This window comes from Odocoileus virginianus, chromosome 1 (genome assembly GCF_023699985.2).
Source record: "Odocoileus virginianus isolate 20LAN1187 ecotype Illinois chromosome 1, Ovbor_1.2, whole genome shotgun sequence".
In the NCBI taxonomy this organism is placed as follows: Eukaryota; Metazoa; Chordata; class Mammalia; order Artiodactyla; family Cervidae; genus Odocoileus; species Odocoileus virginianus.
This window is the reverse complement of record NC_069674.1, coordinates 91,376,271-91,383,230: the sequence shown is the minus strand read 5'-3', so window position 1 is coordinate 91,383,230 and position 6,960 is coordinate 91,376,271. Positions and strand designations below refer to the sequence as shown.

Sequence of the window (6,960 nt, the reverse complement as noted above, 5' to 3'; positions counted from 1 at the left end):
TGCATGTTTCTAGAAAATTTGTCAATTTCTCTGGATTATTCAATTTGTTGGCATGTAACTGTTCATAGTATTCTTATGATTTTTTTGTATCTCTGTGGTATCATTTTGTATATTCCTTTTTTTGCTTTTTTATTGTGTTTATTTGGGTCCTTTCTCTTTTCTTTTTGGCAAGCCCAGCTAAAGGTTTACCTATTTTTCTTTTTTAACTTTTCAAAAAAACAGCTCTTTTAATTGCTCTTGATCTTTTCTGTTCTTTTTTGGTCTCTATTTTATTTATTTCCTCTCTGATCTTCATTTCCTTCCTTTCTGCTGACTTTGGACTTTGTTGTTCTTTTTTTGATTCCTTTAGGTGGTAGGTGAGGTTGTTTATTTGAGGTTTTTATTGTTTCTTGAGAAAGGCCTGTATTACTATAAACTTCCCTCTTAGAGCTGCTTTTGTTTGCTGTATCCTATTGATTTTGGAGTGCTTTCTTTTCATCAGTCTTGAGGTATTTGGTGAATTCTCTTTGATTTCTTCATTGACCCATTGGTTTTTTAATAGTTTGTTATTTAGTATTTATGTGTCCTTTTCTGTAATTTATGTAAATAATTTCTAGTTTCATACCACTGTGGCTTGAAAAAATGCTTGAGATAATTTCTATCCTCTTAAATTTGTTGAGACCTGTTTTGTGGCTTAGTATGTGATCTATCTTTGATAATACTTGAGTGCACTTAAAAAGAATGTGTATTCTTCTGTTTTTGGATAAAATGTCCTGTGGATATCTATTGAGTCCAGTGGTATGATTCATCATTTAAGACCACCATTGCCTTAATGATTTTCTGTCTGGGTGATCTGATCCTTGTATTAATGGGATATTAGAGTCCCTTACTATTATTGTATGATTGTCAGTTTCTCCTTTTATGTTTGCTAGTATTTGATTTAGATATTTGTTATTGTTGCTTAGTCACAAATTAGTGTCCAACTCTTTGGACTAACCCCATCAGGCTCCTTTGTCCATGGGATTTTCCAGGCAAGAATACTGGAATGCAGTGCCATTTATATATTTAGGTGCTCCTATATAATACCAGACCACCTGACCTGCCTCTTGAGGAACCTGTATGCAGGTCAGGAAGCAACAGTTAGAATTGGACATGGAACAATAGACTGGTTCCCAATAGGAAAAGGAGTATATCAAGGCTGTATATTGTCACCCTGCTTATTTAACTTATATGCAGAATACATCATGAGAAATGCTGGGCTGGAAGAAGCACAAGCTGGACTTAAGATTGCCAGGAGAAATATCAATAACCTCAGATATGCAGATGACACCACCCTTACGGCAGAAAGTGAAGAAGAACTAAAGAGCCTCTTGATGAAAGTGAAAGAGGAGAGTGAAAATGTTGGTTTAAAGCTCAACATTCAGAAAACTAAGATCATGGCATCCTGTCCTGTCACTTCATGGCAAATAGATGGGGAAACAGTGGCAGACTTTATTTTTTTGAGCTCTAAAATCACTGCAGATGGTGATTGCAGCCATGAAATTAAAAGACGCTTACTCCTTGGAATGAAAGTTATGACCAACCTAGACAGCATATTAAAAAACAGAGACATTACTTTGTCAACAAAGATCCGTCTAGTCAAGGCTATGGTTTTTCCAGTGGTCATGTATGGATGTGAAAGTTGGACTATAAAGAATTGATGGTTTTGAACTGTGATGTTGGAGAAGACTCTTGAGAGTCCCTTGGACTGCAAGGAGATCCACCCAGTCCATCCTAAAGGAGATCAGTCCTGGGTGTTCATTGGAAGGACTGATGCTGAAGCTGAAACTCCAGTACTTTGGCCACCTGATGTGAAGAGCTGACTCATTTAAAAGACCCTGATGCTGGGAAAGATTGAAGTCAGGAGGAGAAGGGGACGACAGAGATGAGATGGTTGGATGGCATCACCGACTCAATGGACAAGTTTGGGTAAACTCCGGGAGTTGGTGATGGACAGGGAGGCCTGGCACGCTGTGGTTCATGGGATTGCAGAGTCGGATACGACTGAGTATTGAATTGACTGAACTGATATTGAGTATATATTTGTTATGACTATAATATCCTCTTCTTTATTGATCCCTTTATCATTATATAATGTATTTCTTTTTGTTCTATTGTAGTCTTTGCTTTAAAATTTATTTTGTCTGAGTATTTTGTGAGTATTGCTCCACTATCTTTTTATTGCTGTTGACATGAGATATCTTTTCCCCTCCTCTCACTTTCAGTCTGTGTGTCTTTAGCTCTGACACAAGTCTCTTGGAGGCAGCAAATTGAAAGCTCTTATTTTTTAATATAGTCAGCTACTCTGTATCTTTCAGTCAGAGCGTTAGTCTATTGTCAATACATAAAGTACATTGATAAGTATGTACTTATCATGATTTTAATACTTGTTTTCTGGTTGTTTTTAAAATTCTCTGTTAATTTCTTTTTCTTTCTTTCCTTGTGTTTAGATTTTTTCCAGTGGTTGTATGTTTGTGTTCCTTTCTTTTTTGTTCATCTGTTGTTGGTTTTTGATTTGTGGTTATCATGGAGTTTGTATATATTGACCTAAAAGTATATTTACTTGTTTTAAACTGGTAGTCATTTAAATTAAAACACATTCTAAAAGATCTATATTTTTTACTCTCCTCTTCTACATTTTGTTTCCAGTGTCATATTTTACAGTTTCATGTTTAACCCTTAGCTATTTATTGTAGTTTTGCTGTGGTTGTTCAGTCACTAAGTTGTGTCCAACTCTTAGTGATCCCATGGACTGCAACATGATAGGCTTTCCTTTCATCCACTTCTCCCCAGAGTTTGCTTAAGTTCATGTCCATTGAGTCGGTATGCTATCTAATCATCTTATTCTCTGTCGCCCTTTTCTCCTTTAGCCTTCAATCTTTCCAGCATCCAGGTCTTTTCCAATGAGTCAGTTCTTCAGATTAGGTGGCCAAAGTATTGGAGCTTCAGCTTCAGCATCAGTCCTTCCAATGTATATTCAGGATTGATTTCTTTTAGGATTGACTGGTTTGATCTCCTTGCTGTTCTAGGGACACTCAAGAGAATTCTCTAGCACCACAGTTTGAAAGCATGAGTTCTTCAGTGCTCAGCCTTCTTTATTGTCTAACACTCACATCCACATATGACTGCTGGAAAAATATAGCTTTGACTATACGAACATTGGTCAGCAAAGTGATGCTTTTGTTTTTTTTAATTTTTTAATTTTTTATTTATTTTTTCACTTTGACAGTTTTTACTGAAAGCTGTAGACAAGATGACTTTATTCCTGCATCTTCTCAATTGTTTCTTCCTTATATTTGCCCTTTTCCTTTCCTACTTGGTGAGATTTGGCTTTACGTTCGAGGATCTTTTTGCGGTCTTTGTCCAGTTTTAGTCTGGTGATAACCACCTTGCTGGGGGGAACGCCCACATGGACAGCTGTGCCATTAGCCTTCTCCTGCTGCACTGGTTCAGTGTAGATGCCGTATTTCTTCCTGTCAACCTGGACCACTTTGCCAATTTGCTGCCCTTTGTGGTCTCCTCCTACAACCTGAACTTCATCATTCTTTCGGATGGGCATGGATCGAACGTTGTACTTGTCTTAGCTCTTTAGAAAGAGAAGACAGAATTTTCCTGCGAATGTGGGAAGGTGCATTGAAATGCCTTTTTCGATTCTTACTTCGGTCAGAAGTCACAAAGGGATTGAACTTCATTTTGGCTGCTGGTGCTTCAGCTATGGCCACAGAAGGGAAGAGATCTGCAGGCTGCTTCCAGTTCTGCTTTTGTTTTTTTTTAATATGCTATCTAGTTTTGTCATAACTTTCCTTCCAGAAGCAAATGTCATTTAACTTCATGGTTGCAGTCATCATATGCAGTGTTTTGGACCCCAAGAAATGAAAATCTGTCACTGCTTCTAATTTTTCCCCTCCTATTTGCCATGAAGTGATGGGACCTGGTGCCATGATCTTTGTTTTTTGAATGTTGATTTTTAAGCCAGCTTTTTCACCCTCATTAACATACTCTTTAGCTCCTCTTTGTTTTAGTGTAGTTATCATCTGCATGTCTGAAGTTATTGATATTTATCCCAGCAATCTTGATTCCAGCTTGTGACATGCATTTTGTGATGTACTCTGCACATAAGTTGAATAAACTGGGTGAAAATATACAGCCTTGTCATACTCCTTTCCCAAATTTGAATCAGTAAGTTGTTCCATGTAAGGTCCTAACTGTTGCTTCTTGACCTTCACAAAGGTTTCTCAGGAGGCAAGTAAGGTGGTCTGGTATTCCCATCTCTTTAAGAATTTTCCAGAGTTTGTTGCAATCCACACAGTCAAAGGCTTTCTCATAGTCAGTGAAGCAGAAGTAGACATTTTTCTGAAATTCTCTTGCTTTCTTTGATCCAACAAATGTTGGCAATTTGATCTTTGGTTCCTCTGCTTTTTTGAAACCCTACTTGGACATCTGGAAGTTCTTGATTCATGTACTGCCGAAGCCTTGCTTGAAGGATTTTGAGCATAACCTTACTAGCATGGGAAATGAGCACAATTGTCCTGTAATTTGAATATCCTTTGGCACTGCCATTCTTTGGGGTCGGAATGAAATCTGAGTTTACCAGCCCTATGGCCACTGGTGAGTTTTCCAAATGTGCTGACTTATTGAGTGCAGCACTTTAATAGCATCATCTTTTAGGATTTGAAATAGATAAGCTGGATTTCTATCACCTCCACTAGCTTTCTTCATAGTAATGCTTTCTATGGCCCACTTGACTTCACACTCCAAGAGATCTGGCTCTAGGTGAGTGGTCACACCATCATGGTTATCTGGGTCATTAAGACATTTTTTGTACAGTTCTGTGTATTCTTTCCCTCTTCTTAGTATCTTCTGCTTCTGTTAGGTCCTTACTATTTCTGTTTTTATTGTGTCTGTCCTTGCATGAAGTGTTCCCTTTATATCTCCAGTTTTCTTGAAAAGGTCTCTGTTTTTTTCCCATTCTATTGTTTGTCCTCCATTTCTTATGCATTGTTCATTTAAGAAGGCCTTCATATGTTTCCTTGCTATTCTTTGGAACTCTACATTCAGTTGGGTTTATCTTTCCCTTTCTCCCCTGATTTTCATGTCTCTTCTTTTCTCAACTATTTATAAAGCCTCCTCAGACAACCACTTTGCCTTCTTGCATTTCCTTTTCTTGAGGATTTTTTTGGTCACTTCCTCCTATACAATTTTACAAGCCTCTGTCTATAGTTCTTCAGCCACTCTGTCTATAAGATCTAATCCCTCGAATCTATTCATCACCTCCACTGTACAGTCATAAGGGATTTGATTTAGATCATACCTGAATGGCCTAGTGGTTTTCCCTACTTTCTTCAACTTAACCTAAATTTTGCAGTAAGGAGCTGATGATCTGAGCTACAGTCAGCTCCAGGTCTTGTTTTTGCTGACTGTATAGAGCTTCACCAGCTTTGGCTGCAAAGAACATTATCATATGTTATATATAATATAGTATAATATGATATAGGATAATATAATATATGAATAGTACAACTGTAGTTATAGTTGATTTTAATTTTTTTTTCTTTTATCTTTGTACTGGCTTATTTAAGTGTTGATTCTCAGTCCTCACTGTATAATGCCTTTCCTAGTGGGATTTTTCCTTGACTATAGATTATTAGTTTTTTTCCACTTCTGGAAAACCCTTTTTATTTAGGGTATTTTCAGTTAAAACACTCCTTTAATTCTTTAGTTTTGCTTGAAAAGTTTAGCATTTCTCTTTCTAGTCTAAATGATAACCATGCTGGGTAAAATATCCTAAGTTACAGGTTTTCTGCTTTCATCTCTTGAATATATCATGCCACTCCCCACTGACCTACAAAGTTTCTGCAGAAAAATTAACTGGTAGCCTTATAGGGATTCCCTTGTATATGACTCTTTTTTTCTTGTTGCCTTTAGTATTTTCTCTAACTTTAAATTTTGCCATTTTAATTATAATACATCTTGGTGTGGGTTTGTTTGAATTCATCTTGTTTGGAACCCTCTGTGCTTCCTGTAGCTGGATATCTGCTTCCTTCTTTAGGTTTGGGAAGTTGTCAGCCATAATTTAATTAAATATATTTTTGATCCCTTTTTTTTCTCTTCTCCTTTTGGGACCTCTATAGTGAAAATGTTGGTGTGATTAATATTTATGGCAGAGATCTCTTAGGCTGTATTAGTTTTTTAAAATCTGTTTTCTTTCTGTTGTTTTGATAGGGTGATTTCCATTTTCTGTCTTCCAGATCACTTGTATTCTTCTATATTACTTAGTCTTCTATTTATTCCTTTTCCTGTATTCATTTCAGTGATTGAATTCTTCATTTTTGGTTGGGTCTTTTTTATATTATCTAGTTCCTTTTCAAAATTTTCATTGTATTCATCTATTGTTTTTCCCATTTCAGTTAACGTTTTTTACTACCAATGCTTTGAATTCTTTGACTTGTAAATTAGAGCTGTTTCATTCTTTTTCAGAGGTTTTCCCTTGCTCTTTCCATTAAAAGCACCACTCACTTGCCAGGATGGTTGTTTATCTATGTATTCTCCCTTTTCCTCTTAGTCCCCTTCCAGGAGCAAAGTTTCCAAATGATTGCTTTCCTTTCCTCTCTGCCTGATTACATATACATCTTTCTTAGGGCTGTGATTGTATGGAGGGCTTGATGGTGGTGGTGTCCTTCTGCCAGTTGCCAGTTAGTTTTCAGTGAGAATTATTCACATGTAGATGCATTTTAAAGTTTTTTTTGGGGGAATGTGTATGTGTTTATTTTTGATGTGTTTGTGGTGAGAGATGAGCTCCACTTCCTCTTCGACTATCCCCCATAATGTCTGTATTCTAGATTTTAGAATTTAAATTTTAAAATAGTAGACCAGTGATTTGGAACATGAAGGAAGAAGCAGGTTGATATATTTGTTGTATATATAGATTATATATAAAATATA

At 36.6% G+C, this 6,960-nt stretch overlaps 1 pseudogene; it reads right to left on the bottom strand.

Annotated features, from left to right (window-relative positions):
• Positions 1 to 3,247: 3,247 nt before the first annotated feature.
• Positions 3,248 to 3,729, bottom strand: LOC110124681 (large ribosomal subunit protein uL24 pseudogene; annotated as a pseudogene).
• Between the last annotated feature and the right edge of the window lie 3,231 nt (positions 3,730 to 6,960).